This window comes from Panthera uncia, chromosome X (assembly GCF_023721935.1).
Source record: "Panthera uncia isolate 11264 chromosome X, Puncia_PCG_1.0, whole genome shotgun sequence".
Taxonomy (NCBI): domain Eukaryota; kingdom Metazoa; phylum Chordata; class Mammalia; order Carnivora; family Felidae; genus Panthera; species Panthera uncia.
The window spans coordinates 84,077,989-84,094,621 of NC_064817.1; positions in this window are offsets into that span (position 1 = coordinate 84,077,989).

Sequence of the window (16,633 nt, forward strand, 5' to 3'; positions counted from 1 at the left end):
TTTTTTTTAAAGATTTTGTTTTTAAGTAACCTCTGCACCCAATGTGGGGCTCGAACTCACAACTATGGGATCAAGAGTCGCATGCTCTACCAACTGAGCCAGCCAGGAGGCCTTAATTTTTTTTAGCAAGTTTTTTGGTTGTTGTCATTTCTTTCCTGGTAGTTTCTTCCATATTTCTAAAACACCATGACTATATATACTATTTATTTTCATTTTAAACATCATCTATTGACTTCTTGCTTTCATAGATGAGTGTTTAGTTCACTTACACTCACATTTGAACTTTTCTCCATCTTCTTAATATAGTTTACACTTTATTTACTTTTTTTTTAAATTTTTTAAATGTTTATTTATTTATGAGAGAGAGACAGACAGAGTGTGAGTGGGGGAGGGGCAGAGAGAGAGGGAGACACAGAATCTGAAACAGGCTCCAGGCTCGGAGCTGTCAGCACAGAGCCCGATGCGGGGCTTGAACTCATGAACCGTGAGATCATGACCTGAGCTGAAGTCAGACGCTTAACCGACTGAGCCACCCAGGCACCCCAACACTTTATTTACTTTTTCTATTGTTACATGACATAGGTCAGGTTATACTGCAGTAACAAGTAATCTAAAAAACCTTAGTGGCTTAAAATCACTAAAGTTTGTTCCTCACACTACATTTCCATTGCCAGTTGCCTGGAGGTTCTGCTCCACACTGCAGTGATCATCCTCCTTCTGGGGCCCAGAAGGCCTAGACACTGTCATTAGTATGAATTAGTTGTCGCAATTCCTTCCCTCTTGCTGGTGATTGGTTTAGGAATCCCGGCTTAAGCCGACCAGAGGTTGACAAACCCTGTGATGATCATTATTTATAAATTCAGGAGTGGACGATGATCAATGGGGACCCCAGTAAAAGTGAAATGAAGCATTTTTAGTTTATGCATGAAGGAGAGATTGTCTCTGTCATTCCCACTGGATGTGAATAAGTATGTATAGAAGGATTGCTACAAGCAGCCTTATAATCACAGCAGAAACTAGCCCCAGGAAGAACTGGACACTTTAAATGGTAAAAGGAGGGACTGAAGAAACTGCATCCTTCACGAAATTATTCAGCTTCTGAAATCAACTAATCTTGCAGCGCGCACTGTGTCTCAATGTCCTATTGTGTGAGATAAGACATTATTTTATTGTGTAAGCCAGCTTGTTAACAGGCAGCTGAAAGCACTCTGGTACCAAATACTTTTTCTTGATTCTATTCTTGTGTAAATGATTTAAGTTTCTCCCTTGAGAGCTCAAGCATCTATCTCCTGGGTTCATGACCTTACATCTGGAAAGTTAGTAAAAATCAGTTTCTTACTCCTGATTCCTTCACCCTGTGACCTGAGGTACTCCTCTCTGGTCAACAAAATTCTTGCCTGAATAAAAGAGGAAAGGGAATGTCAATTCTTTATAGAATGACTATTATGCACTGGGCGCTTTGGGTGAGGCTTTAAAACACAGTCCCATTTATTCACAACAACCCTGTGCCTGTTACATAAGTGAGGAAACTGAAGATTGGAGAAGTAAGGTCACCAACTAGCAGGCGGCAGAGCTGGGGTTCAAGGCAAGCGATTCTATGTCAAAGCTGGTGCCCTTCATCAGGGTACTCCATTGTCTCCTGCCCTTGCTTACCTTCAGTCAGGCCATTAGGTCTAAACCTCTCTTTGACGTTCCTTTTTCTCTGGAAATTATCCCACTGACTACATCGTATCTGAGCTCTCTCTCCTCCAAGCAAGCACCTTGAATGTGTTGTCCTTTCTGCCTTGATATCCAGTATCACTCAGGCTCAACACGAATACCATCCAGCCATATTTATCTTGACTTCATGGGAGAAAAAGGAGCATCTGACATGGATTTCTGGCCAACATAATTTACTCTGCATACAGTAATGGAGTTTACCAACATTTTATGATCTCCCTTTTACAACTTCCTTGAAATGGAAAAAGAGGTTTTGAAAGTCATGGGATCCAAAATTTGTTTTTAATTACATAATGTTTCTGGAGGAATATCTTGGCGTATCTCTCAACCCCTCCTCCTAGTGGCCCCACTTGTATTGCTCCCAAGATGTCTTTTCCTAGGCTCAGAGAAAGCATTTAGCAATGTCTTGTGAAGCATACTTTTGGTTAAGTAAAGGAATGTTCATACTGTATGGCTAGAAGACTCCTCCAGTAGTTTTTACAATACACCAAGTTCTTCAAAATCATGCTGAATACATCAATAGAATAAAGGATAAAAGTCACATGATCATCTCAATAGGCACAGAAAAAGCTTTTGAAAAAATTCAATACCCTTTTCATGATAAAAATGCTCAAAAACTAAGAATAGAACAGAGCTTCCTCACTCTGATCAAGGGCATCTATAGGGGCGTCTGGGTGGCTCAGTCGGTTAAGCATCCAACTTCAGCTCAGGTCATGATCGTATTACGGTTGGTGGGTTTGAGCCTTGCATAGGGCTCTGTGCTGACAGTTCAGAGCCTGGAGTCTGCTTCATATTCTATGTCTCCTTCTCTCTCTGCCCCTCCCCCGCTCACACTCTGTCTCTGTCTCTCTCAAAAATAAACATTAAAAAAATGTAAAAAGGGCACCTATGAAAACCCCACAGCTAACATAGTGTTGAAAGACTGAAAGCTTTACCCCTAAGATCAGGAACAAGACACTTTTATTCAATATTGTACTAGAGGTTTTAAGCTAGGACAATTAGGCAAGAAAATAAAATCAAGGACACCTACATTGGAGAAGAATATGTGTAAATATTCTTATTTTCAGGTGACATGATCTTATATAAAGAAACTCAGGGGGCGCCTGAGTGGCTTAGTCGGTTAAGCGTATGACTTCGGCTCAGGTCATGATCTCGCGGTTCGTGGGCTCCCACATTGGGCTCTGTGCTGACAGCTCAGAGCCTGGAGCCTGCTTCAGATTCTGTCTCCCTCACTCTTTGCCCCTCCCGTGCTCACGCTCTCTCTCTGTCTCTATCTCTCAAAAATAAATAAACATTAAAAATTTTTTTTAAAAATAAAAAGAAAAAAAAGAAAAGAAACCCAGGAGTCCACAAAAAATAACTATTAGAGCTAATAGTTTAGCAAAGTTGCAGGATACAAAATCAATATACAAAAATCAATTGCACTTCTATGAACTATCAATAAAAAATCCAAAATGAAATTAAAAAAGCAATTTCATGTATAAGAAAATAAAAAATAATAAAATATTTAGGGAAAAATATAACAAAAAATGCTAAATGTATACTTTGAAAACTACAAAATATTGTTGAAAGAAATTAAAGAAATAATTGAAATTAATGGAAATAAATTGAAAAATATCCTGTGGTTCATGGATTGGAAGACTTTTTAATATTGCTAACAGACAATAACTCCTAAAGTGATCTATAGATTCAATGCAATTCCTATCAAAATCCCAGCTGATTTTGTAGAAATCAATGAGCTGACCCCCAAATTCATATGGAAATGTAATAGAATGACCAAAACAATCATAAAGAGAAGAAGTTGGAAAACTCACACTTCATGATTTCAAAACTTACTACAAAGCTATGTAGTAAACAAGACTGTTGTACTGGCATAAGGATAGACATACATCAATGGAATAGAATTGAGAGTACAGAAGTAGATTTACAGTCAAATTATTTTTGACAAGGAACTACAACAATTCAATGGGGGAAAGAATAGCATTTTATTTTTTTTATAAGTTTTTATTTAGGGGCACCTGGGCGGCTTAGTCGGTTAAACGTCCAACTTCAGCTCAGGTCATGATCTGGCAGTTCTTGAGCTCGAGCCTCGCATCAGGCTCTGTGCTGATAGCTCAGAGCCTGGAGCCTGCTTAGGTTTCTGTGTGTGTGTCTCTCTCTCACTCTGCCCCTCCCCGACTCATGCTCTGTCTCTCTCTCTCTCTCTCTCAAAAATAAAGAAACATTAAAAATTTTTTAAAAAATACAAGTTTTTATTTAAATTCCAGTTAGTTAACATAACAGTGTAATATTAGTTTCAGGTGTACAATATAGTGATTCAACATTTCCATGCAATACCTTATGCTCATCACAAGTGCCCTCCTTAATCCCTATCACTTATTTCACCTATCCCCCACCCACTTCCCCTCTGGTAACCATCCGTTTGTTTCACTACTAGATATTTACCCAAAGAATACAAAAATAAAAATTCAAAGGGATACATGCACGCCAATGTTTATAGCAGCATTATCTACAATAGTCAAATTATGGAAACAGCCCAAGTGTCCATCGACTGATGAATAGATAAAGAAGCTGTGGTATATATGTACAATGGGATATTACTCAACCATAAAAATGAATGAAATCTTGCCATTTACAAAGACGTGGATGGAACTACAGAGTATTACACTAAGTGAAATAAGTCAGAGAAAGACCAATGCCATGTGATTTCACTCATATGTGGAATTTAAGAAACAAAAAGAATGAGCAAAGGGGAAAAAAAGAGAAGCAAACCAAGAAACAGACTCTTAACTATACAGAACAAACTGTTGGTTACCAGGGGGGAGGTGGGTGGGGGGAAGAAGACATCCAGATGGCCAGCAGACACATGAAAAGATGCTCAACATCACTGACCATCAGAGAAATACAAGTCAAAACTACAATAAAATATCATTCACACCTGTCAGAATGGCTAAAATCAATACAAGAAACAACAGGTGCTGGCAAGGATGTGGAGCTAGGGGAGCCCTCTTGCACTGTTGGTGGGAATGCAAACTGGTGCAGCCACTGTGGAAAACACTATGAAGTTTCCTCAGAAAGTGAAAAATAGAACTACCCTACGATCCAGCCATTGCACCAGTAGGTATTTACCCAAAGAATAGCCTTTTAAACAAATGGTGCTGGGACAACTGGATATCCATATGCAAAAGAATAAAGTTGGACTCCTACCACACACCATGTACAAAAATCAACTCCAAATGGATCAAAGACTTAAAAAGCTAAAGCTATAAACATGTTAGAAGAAAACATAGACATAAATCTTCAAGACCTTGGGTTAGGCAATAGCTTCTTAGATATGATGCCAAAAGCACAAATAGCCAAAGGGAAAATAGATAATTTGGATATTATCAAAATTAAAGACTTTTGTGTTTCAAAGGACACCAACAAGGAAGTAGAAAGACAATCCAAATAATAGGAGAAAGATTTTGCTACTTACGTATCTAATAAGGGACTTGTATCTAGAATATATAAAAAAGTCTTATAATTAACAATAAAAAACAAATAACTCAACTTACAAATGGACAAAGGATGTAAATATATATTTCTCCAAAGAAGAAATACACATAGTCAATAAGCATATGAAAATATGCTCAGCATCAGTAGCCATCAGGGAAATGCTCTCAAAACCACAATGGGATGCTAGCTTGCAAACACTAGGACAGCTATAACCAAAAAGTCCAATAATAACAAGCGTTGGTAAGAATGTAGAGAAATTGAAACCTTTGTATGTTGCTGATAGGAATATAAAGTTGTGTGGCTGCTTTGAAAATAGTCTGCGAGTTCCTTGAAATGTTAACATAAAATTGCCATATGACCCAGCAATTCTACTCTTGAGTGTATACCTAAAAGAAATGAAAACATGTCCACACAAAAACTTGTACATGAGAGCTCATAGTACCATAAATTATAATAACCAAAACGTGGAAACAACCCATAGTCCATCTACGGATGAATGGACAAATGTGATATATCCATATGAAGGAATATTATTTGGCTGTAAAAAGGAATGAAGAACTGATACATGCTTCAATATGAGCGAACTTTGAAAACATTATGCTAAAGTGAAAGAAAACCAGTCAAAAAGGATCACAGATTATATGATTTCACTTATATAAAATGTTCACAGTAGGCCAATCCATAAAAGACAGAAAGTAGATGAATGCCAGGATTTGGGGGAAAGTGGAAAACGTGATTGCTAATGCATATGAAGTTGCATTTTGGGGTGGTGAAAATGTTTTAAAATTGATTGTAGTAATGGTTGCACAGGTCTGTGAATATACCAAAAGCTTTAAATGGATGAATTGTATGATATGTGACATAGCTCAATAAAAGCTGTTACAAAATCATGCTGGGGGTGCCTGAGTGGCTTAGTCAGTTAGGTGTCTGACTTCAGCTCCAGTCATGATCCCATGGTTCATCAGTTCTAGCCTCACATCGGGCTCTCTGCTGTCAGTGTGGAGCCTGCTTTGGATCCTCTGCTCCCCCCTCTCAATGCAACTTCCCTGCTTGCACGCTCTCTCATAAATAAATAAATAAACATTAAAAAAATAAAACAAAATAAAAAAAATCATGCTGAATAGGGGTGCTTGTGTGGCTCAGCCTGTTAAGTGTCTGACTCTTGATTTTGACTCAGGTCACGATCTCATGTTTTGTGAGTCGGGCTCTGTGCTGACAGAGCAGAATCTGCTTGGGATTCTCTCTCTGCCCCTCTCCCATTTGCATGCATACCCTCTCTCTCAAAATAAATAAACATTAAAAGATCATAATGAATAAAAAGCTTGTTGGAGGTGGACAGAGAAAGGGGGGCAGGCTATTTTATCTGTGTCTCTTCTAGTAATATCGAAGGCTTTGCTCGATTAAACACTTCTTACCTAAGACTTGCCTTCCCTACAACCCTTTCAACTTCAGCCCATTTTCTTTTGATTTGTGTTCCTTGATGGGTTTTTCTATGGTGCTAGTACCACAAACACCTTCCTTTGTGGGGTGAGGGGATGTATATTAAGTCCGATATTTGGATTCTTTGCTGTATTCTGTCCTAGAGGAACTATCTGCTTGTCTGGGTAAGGATAGGACACTGGAACAATTTCTGATCTAAATCCAGGGATAGCTGGAATGGATATATAATGCAACATTTAAATCATCTCCTCTCTGAAAGATAGTTTTGCTAACCACTTGATGCTTTTGGATTTCTTTGTGTATCTGGCCAATGAAATCTTCATCTTTACCGATTTTCCAGATTAAAAAACCAGTTCCCTTGGAACTTTAACTGGCTATCCCCAGAGAGGCAGAGAGAGAGGGAGAGAGACAATCCCAAGCAGGCTCCATGCTATCAGCACAGAGTTTGATGCAGGGCTCAAACCCACAAACCACGAGATCATGACCTGAGTGGAAATCAAGAGTCAGACACTCAATGGACTGAACCACTCAGTCGCCCCTGATTTTTACTATTTTAAAACTCATATTCATTAAATAAATAATTATTGAGTCCCTACTATGTGCCAGCCACTCTATAGGTTTTGAGAATACAGCAATGAACAAAATGGACAAAGATTCCTGCCTTCATGGAACTTGTGTTTTTGAAGGAGAGGGCAGAAAAGAAATAAGTAAAATAAGTAGGTTGGATGGTGATAAGCTCTGAAGTGTTCAAATAAATCAAAGAAGAGATATAAGGACTACACAAGGTTGGACTGCAATGGAATATAGAATGCTCAGTAGGTCTCACTTGAGCAAAAATCTTTAAGAGGTGAAGGAGTAAGCCATTTGGATACTGAGTGTGATAGATTTTGTGACTGTAATAATTCCTCTCATCCAGTATGTTCTTTTTGTAATGTGACTTTGCTACACTTCCAATCAAGAGGTAGAGTTGCCCCCTCTCTTTTCCAATCTGGGCTGGTCTTGTCATTTGCTTTAACTAACAGAATGGGATAAGAATTATTTGTAAAACCATCAATGCTAGGGCTTAAGAGATCTCACAGCTTTTGTTTTAGCAGTTAACCTCTTAGTACATGGTTGCTATTTAGAGAAGTCTAAATTCTCCAGCTGGAAAAAAAGACCATGAGGAAAAGAATTAAGGTGTCCCATTCAGCAGCCAGTGCCAAGGCTCCAGTCATGTGAGTGGTGCCATCTTGGATACTCCAGATCCAGTCTAGCTGCCCAATCTGACACCATGTGGAGCAGAGATGAGCCTTCCCTACTGAATTCTGCCCAAAGGACACAGACAAAAAAAGTAAATCTATAGAATAATTATAAATCATGTTAGATTCTACAAAGGAAGCAAACAAGAGGATAAGAAGAGTAACATAGGGGACCTACTTTAGAGGCACTAGCCTGGGATGTCATCTCTAAGGGGTTGACATTTGAGTTCACACTTAAAAGACACAAAGGAATGGTGGTAAGAGTGTACAAGGCAGAAGAAACATCAAGTTCAAAGACTTTGACTCAAAGAGGGAACTTAAGTGTGTTCCAAACACTTAAAGAAAACCAAGGAAGCTAAAACAAGGAAGATGAGGCCAGAGAGGCAGAGACTAGATTGCACAAGGTCTAGCCAGGTGGTCAAGAATTTTTATTTCTTTTTCCCCAGGTGCACCGAAGGTTTTTAAACAATGTAGTGGTGTGACCTTTCATTTTGAAAGGGTCACTTTTGCTGTTGTGGGAGAAAGGATTAGAGGGGGAGAAATGAAAGTGGAGAAATTCAGTCATATTGCAATCTAGGCTAGCCGTGAAAGTAGCCAGGTTACAGTGGTGACAACGAAGATGGAGAAGTGTGGCTAACTTTCAGATACGTTTTGAAGAAACAGCCTGCCGATGAGTGAGACATGAAGCACAGGATAAGAGAAAAGGAAGAATCAAAGATGACATAGATTTCTGGTTTAGGCAAAGGAGTGATGGTGGTGCTCTTTGCTGAATGTAAGGAAATGATTAGGAGAATCCAGTCTTCTGTTTTGGATATGTAAAATGTGGTATATTTGCATGATATCTGTATATAGGCATCAAGTGGACAACAGGAACCCATAGGAGAACTCCTAACTGGGAGATTTATTTGGGGGTTGCCAGGAAAAAGGGCACTTAGATTTAGGGGAATGGCTGAGATTACCCAGTGAAAGAACATAGCATGAAATGGGAAGAAGGTATAAGACAGATCACCGAAGAATATCAATATTTAAAAATTAACTAAAGGAAGAGCAGATAGCAAAACATAGTGAATGGTGGCCAAGAAGTTAGGAGGAAAACCACAAGACTGTGGTGTCGAGAAAGGCAAGAGAGAAATGTATTTCAAGTGGAAGGAGTGGCCAACAGTGCTAAATGTTGCTGACAGCATGAGTAAAATGAGGACAGGTAAGTGCCTATTATATTTGGCAATATCTAGGTCATTGGTGACAAGAGCTGTTTTGGTAGAATGGTAGAGGTGGAGGTCTGATTGCAATGGATTGAGGATTGAATGGGAAGGCAAGAAGTGGAGACAGCATATGTAGAGAGCTGTATATATGAAAAGTTGGCTCTCAACAGGAATAGATAAACGGGGTGGGAGTTGGATATATGGACAAGGGAGAATGTATATTCTTAAGATCAGCAGTATTAGAGCACACTTGATCTTTGATGGAAATGATCCTAAGGAGAGGTAAGGATTGATGTTGCAGAAGAGGAAGGAGATAACTGAAGAAGATTCCTTGAGGTAAAGAAAAGGGACAGGATTCAGAGCACAATGGATGGACTTGAGTGCCCTTTCAAAGTTTAAGTCTGCAAACTTAAAGCAAAACTGATCAACTTAGTCATGTGATACCCCCCTGCACTATTCAGCTGCCTGCTTGGGTGAAGTCTCCAAGAAGGCAAATGACAGAGGTCATTCGGGATTGGAGTTTGGCCAGAAAGAGAGTTTCAACAGAGGGAGAGATGACCAAGGGAATTGACTGTATTTGCAAGGATGAAACATGGATTCAGGACTGGCTAAGGAATGAAATAAAGTCAGAATGGAGGCTGATGGATATTGTGAAGAGTGATGGCCAACAGATAGGAGGTCTTGGAGAGGGTGTGTGTGTGTGTGTGTGTGTGTGTGTGTGTGTGTGTGTATTGGTGGTAAGGATGGTTGGCAGAGGAGTGTGACATTTCAAATAAAAATGGCAGAGGTGGTAGGATGTTGGTGATGATAATGTCCAGGGGTAGCTATAGGAATAGGTGGCTGAGTTGGAGTGAAGGAAAAAAAAAAGCATGGGAGATGGCTAGGTCAAGAAACTGAGAATCTGGTGGTTCATCCATGTGAATGCTGAAGCACTAACTTTGTGGAGTAGGAGGACAACATCATCTACAGAGTGTGAGTCAATCAGTGTGTTTGCTCTTTTCCAAAGAAGCTGGTTTTTGTGTTTGGACTCTAACTGCTCTGAACCTCAGCTGGACCCTCTGCGATACTGGGTAATTCACCATTTCCCTAATTAGCTCCCTCTCTCATTCCTCAGAACAGTTATTTTGGCTATATACTACTTTCTGAAGTAAGTACCTCTCTCCTCACGCTTTATGCATGACTTTGCTTCCTACCATCAAAGACCATCGGCTATCAGGAGGGCAATCTCTCACACCAGCTCCCTACATACAAACTTACACAATATGCACAATACCACCGTTTCTTCCTTAAGTGGGATCTAATCTGTTCTCCTAAGACTAATGCACCATCAATGTGGAGCTCCACAAATGTGCCCCATGCCGGCAACATCCCCTCTCTTCTGTATCTTTACCCTATTTCTACTCAATGTTTCCCCTGAGGCTCTGAACTGGCACACATCTGTCCCATCTGTATAACAGCAGTGACTGCAACCATTACCACCACTGTCCTTCATCTGGGCTTGTCCACACGGGCAAACTCATTGAAAGTAAAGTAAAACTAGTGGAGAAGGCATTGCTGTCTCCACTTCTTCATCTCAGAATCACTTCTTTATTTCTCTTTTAATTCTTTATCATCTTGATATAATTTCAAACTTACAGAAAACTTGCAATGAGACTTAAAGAAAAACTCATTTTGCCTTTTACCCAGATTCCCCAAGTGTTAACATCTTACCACATTTCTTCATCCTTTTCTCTCACCCCCAGCTCCTCCTCCTTCATTCCCCCCTCCCTCCCCCCTCTGTTTCTCTCTCTGTCTCTCTCTTTCACACACACACACACACACACACACACACACACACACACTCTTTTATTCTGAACCACTTGAGAGTAAGTTGCAGGCATGATGCTATTTACCTTTGATACTTCAGAATATATTTTCTAATAATAAGGACATTGTCTTACACAACCGAGGCATGATGATCAAAATCAGGAATTTACTAAGCTACAGACCTAATTCCTAAATCAGTTTTTGCTGAATGTGTTGACTCAGTGATGTCCTCTATAGCAAGAAATTTCGGTTCATGAGTAGCACTCAGCTTTCATGTCTCTTTTAATCTGAAATAGTTCTACAGTCCTGTGTTTCCTGACATTGTCCATTTTGCAGAGTATGCACCAGCTATTTTATGGAGTGTCCTTCCATGTGAGAGTATCTGCATTTTCCTCATGATTAGATTCAGATTATGCACTTGTGGAAGGAACGTCACAGAAGTGCTATCTCCTCAGGATGTTGATTTGTCCTGTTGCTGGTCACGTTAACTTTGATCACTTGGTTAAGATCCCATTTGCTGGGTTTCTCCATTATAAAGTTACTATATTTTTTCCTATTCTACTAATAGATATCTAGTAGGGAGACACTTCAAAACTATATATAAATATCTTTACTCCTCAAACTTTCTTCTGCTAGTTTTGGAATACACTGATGACTCCAAACAAGTGGTGGCCAAATGCTCTCCGCCCCCCCCTAATTTTTACCAGTTCTCCTACATTTTTTGAAAAATGTTTTTATTTATTTTTGAGACTGAGCATGAGCAGGGGAGGGGCAGAAAGAGAGGGAGACACAGAATCTGAAGCAGGCTCCAGGCTCTGAGCTGTCAGTACAGAGCCTGGCACGGCGCTCGAACCCACAAACTGTGAGATCATGACCTGAGCTGAAGTCAGACGCTTAACCGACTGAGCCACCCGGGGGGCCCTCCTACATTTATTATTATTGTAAAGATGACCTTTCTCTTCTCTTCCATTTGTTTATTTCTATCTGTGTGAACTTAAAGATTCCTATATTTTGCAAAGGCTTATCATCTTTTATTATGATACTTTATTTTAATGCTCAAATTTTTCCAGATTTGACCAGCAGAAGTCTCTTCATGCTGGCTATAGTATCAATTTGACATGCTCCTATCACTCCTTGAGTAGTTTGTTACTTTTTTTCACAAACCAGATAGTCCCAGCTCATTTTACTCCTTATCCTAGTCCTGAAATTAGTCACATTTCCAAGGAATCTTGTTCCTTTTGGTGAAGAATGTCATTTAGGAATGAAGATCTGGGTGTTTATTGTGCTCATTGCCTGTAGAGCATCACAGAACTATGAAATAGATGTATGTATATATACCTACACACATATGTATATGCATATAATGCGCATAAATGAATACCTGCATTGCAGCTAGATCTATTTCTGTATCTATCTATATTAAAAACCATAAAAACACACTGCTGGTTCAATTCCAATTCAATACCACAGAATTCATTCTGTCCTTCTCCTTTTCCATATTTTAATTTTCTTCACCAACAGTAAGATAATCTGACTCCCATTATCCACAATATATTATAATCACTTCTTTCGTACTATACTTTGGCTTTGGTTCTACCAATTTGCCAAAATTATTCTTGCCAAGGACACAAATTTTTGTAATTGCTAAATCCAAAGCTTACTCTGGTCCTGATCTTCCTTGATCTCTCCTGTGTGTCTGACTGTGTTGAAACTGTTCCTTTTTTTTTTTTTTTTCTGGGCTGTGCAATTTGATTTCTTCTATTTTTTGATAGAATATATATCTAGAACATATAAGTGTAGATTCTTATCCCTTCTTCCATAGAGCCAATGTACATATTCTTAAATATTAGACAGCCTGCAGAATTGGGGAAAGGTTACGAACCACTCGAATTTGCTAGTAATTCTGATAATCCTGAGTATGAAGTCAGTCTCCAGTATTTGGGAGTATAGAAAACCCCAAGATAGTAGTTGTGTTTATAGTATTGGTTTAAGAAGGTACATATTGGGGTAAATATTCCAGAACCCCAGGAGCCCATAGTCCATGTTGTGGGAATCTCAGCTCATGGGCATCCCCTTACCTTCGAGTCTCAAGGCTTCAGGGTTATGTCAGGACTAGGCCAGAACTCAGGAGACTTTTGTGGTTTGAAGTGTTGCTGAGTCTCCTCTCAGTTTTAAGCTAGAAGTTTCCTGGAGGAGGTTGGTTGGCATGGGGCCTGTTTGCTTGAGAGTTGTCATCCTATGTGGGCCCGAGTGTCTGCTGAGCTGGCGAGTGTGTTGAATCATCAAAACCAAAGCCCTTAATGATAAGTGATGATGAGCATCTTTTCATGTGTCTGTGGACCATCTGTTTGTCTTCTTTGCAGAAATGTCTGTTCATGTCTTCTGCCCATTTTTAATTGGATTATTTGTTTTTTGAGTGTTGAGTAAAAAGTTAAAAATAGAACTATCTTATGATCCAGCAATCACACTACTGGATATTTCCCCAAAGAATATAAGAAAACTAATTCAAAGGGATACATGCACCCCTATGTTACAGCAGCATTATTTACTCTCTCTCATATATATATATATATATATATATATACATACATACACACACACACACACACACACACATCACACCATCACACCATCACACCATCACACCATCACACCATCACACCATGGAATATTATCCAGCCATAAAAAGGAATGAAATCTTGCCATTTGCAATGACATGGATGGAGCTATAACAGAATGCTAAGCAAGATAAGTCAGTTAGAGAAAGACAAATACCACATAATTTCACTCATATGTGGAATTTAAGAAATAAAAAAAAACAAGCAAAGGGAAAAAATAAGAGTGAGACAAAGCAAGAAAAAGACTCTTTTTTAAATTTAATTTATTTATTTTTAAGAGAGAGAGAGAGAGTGAGAGAGAGCAGGGGAGGGGCAGAGAGAGGGAAAGACAGAATCCCAAACAGGCTATGTGCTGTCAGCATAAAGCCTGATGCGGGGCTCAAACTCACAAACTGTGAGATCATGTCCTGAGCCAAAATCAAGAGTCGGACACTCAACCAACTGAGCCACCCAGGTGCCCCAAGAAACAGACTCTTAACTATAGAGAACAAACTGATGGTTACCAAAGGGGAGGTGGGTGGGAGGATGGGTTAAACAGGTGATGGGGATTAAGGAGTGCAATTGTAGGAATGAACATAGGGTGTTATATGAAAGTGTTGAACACTATATTGTACACCTGGAACTAATACAACACTCTGAGCTCAAACAAACAAACAAACAAACAAACAAAAAAACAAAAACCAAAGTCCTCAAGTTACTGTACTTCCCACAGGGGCATAATATCTGACAAGACTCCTCAGTATTTTCACTCTGGCCCTGATCTTCCTTGACCTCTCCTCTGTGTATGACTCTGCTGAAACTCCTCCTTGAAAGTCACCACTTCCTTAGTGCAGTAGGTAAAATAATGCCCCCCACAAAGATGTTCAAGTTCTAATTCCTAGAAATTACGAATATATTGCCTAATATGGAAAAAGGACTTTGCAGATATGATTGAGTTAAGGATCTTGAGATGGGGAGGTTATCCTAGATTGTTTGGATAGACCCAATGTAATCAGAAAGTTCTTTATAAGAAAGAAGAAGGAGAGCAGTCAGAAAAGATGATGTGATGACAGAGGCAGAGATAGTGAAGGAGACAATACTATGCTGCTCGCTTTGAAGATGGAGGAAGTGATCATGAGCCAAGGAATGTAGGTGGTCTCTCAAAGCTGGCAAAGGCAAGCAAATGAATTGTTCCCTAGAGCCTCTAGAAAGAACCGGCCCCATTAACATCTTAGCTTTAGCCTAGTGGAATTGATTTTATTTTTTTAATTTTTTAAAAATGATTTATTTTTGAGAGCGAGAGTGTGCATGAGTGGGGGAGGGGCAGAGAGAGAGGGAGACACAGAATCTTGAGCAGGCTCTGGGCCTTAGCACCAAGCCTTATGATGCGGGACTTGATCCCACAAACTGAGTTCATGACCTAAGCCAAAATCAAGAGTCGGAGGTTTAACCAACTGAGCCACCCAGGCACCCCAAGACTGATTTGAGATTTCTGACCTCCAGGGATATAAGGTAATAAATGTGTTGTTTGAAGGCACTGAGTTTGTGACAGTTTGATAACTAACAGAATAAAAATGGAAATCCCCTCCTTATGTGCAGGGGATATATTCAAAGAGCCCCAGTGGATGCCTAAAGCCACAGATAGTACTAAATCTTACATATACTGATTTTGCCTATACCTACATACCTAGGATAAAGTTTAATTTATAAATGAAGTACAGTGAGAGTAACAACAGTAACTATTAAGAAAACAGAACAATTACAGCAACATACTATAATAAAAGTTATGTGAATGTGGTCTCTCTCTCAAAATATTTTATTGTTCTGTACTCACCCCTCTTCCTGTGATGATGTGAGATGATAACATGCCTATGTGATGAGATGGAGTGAGGTGAATGAAGTAGGCTTTGTGACATAGCATTAAGCAACTATTGACTTTCTTTCTGACTGTATGTCAGAAGAGGGAACATATGCTTCTGGACTGTGGTTGAAATAGCAGAAAGCAAAACCACAGATTGGGGGGGCTACTATACAATACAATAGCAATAGAAAATGAATACACTTAGCTCCATGACACTACACTATCCTTTTTTTTACCACTCAGGCTGCTTCTCTTCCCTCCTTCCTGGGCTCCTTCCCTGGCACCTCTTCCTCTGCCATTCCTTAAATGTTGATGTTCCTCAGGGCTCTGTCTCCAGCCCATCTCTTCCTGGGTGGACTTATCTGCTCCCATAATTTCAACGTTCATGCTCATGATTTCCACACCCATGTCTTCAATCCTTATCTGAGCTCCTCATCTGCCCAGCCATTTGTCTACTCAATTATTCTGCCTTGTTATTCCACAGACTCCTCCAACTCAGCATGTCCCAAACTGATCTTATTATTCTCCCCCAACATTTCCCCATCTACATTTTTCCCCAAAGTCTGATCCTCTTTCTGTATTCCCTCCCCAGATAGTGACACCACCATCCCCCAGGTACCCAGTCAGACTGACCTGACTCGCCCTTCTTCTTTATTTATTTTGTCACAAAGTTCTACTCAAAGTTCTAAATCTCTTTTATATCTGTGTTCTTTTTATCCTCTTTATCTTTCCTTTTTTTAAGTTTGTTTGTTTATTTATTTTGAGAGAGAGTGAGCAGGGGAAGACCAGAGAGAGAGAGAGAGGGAGAGAGAGAATCCCAAGCAGCCTCCACACTATTAGCACAGAGCCTGATGCGGGGCTTGAATTCATGAACTCTGAATTCATAACCTGAGCCAAGATCAAGAGCGGACGCTCAACCAACTGAGCCACCCAGGCACCCCTCCTCTTTATTTTTCTTAATACATTTTAGTTGTTTCCAACAGCTGTTCTGCTTCAGTCTCAATCCCTTTGGGTCCACCCCTCTCATAGCTACCTGAGTAACTTTTCTAAAATGCAAATTTCATCGTGGTGGTCTCCTATCAAAAACCATTCAGAGGTTGCCCACAGCTTCTGGGTAGTGTCCATATATTCCTTGGAATGTTGCATAGAGTCCTTTGTGATCTACTTTCAGACTATCTCATCAGCCTCTTCTCTTTATTCTACTCTACACCCAACCTATCTGCCTACGATATTATCCATTCATTGCAGTTACCATATTCTCTTTGCCATCTTTCT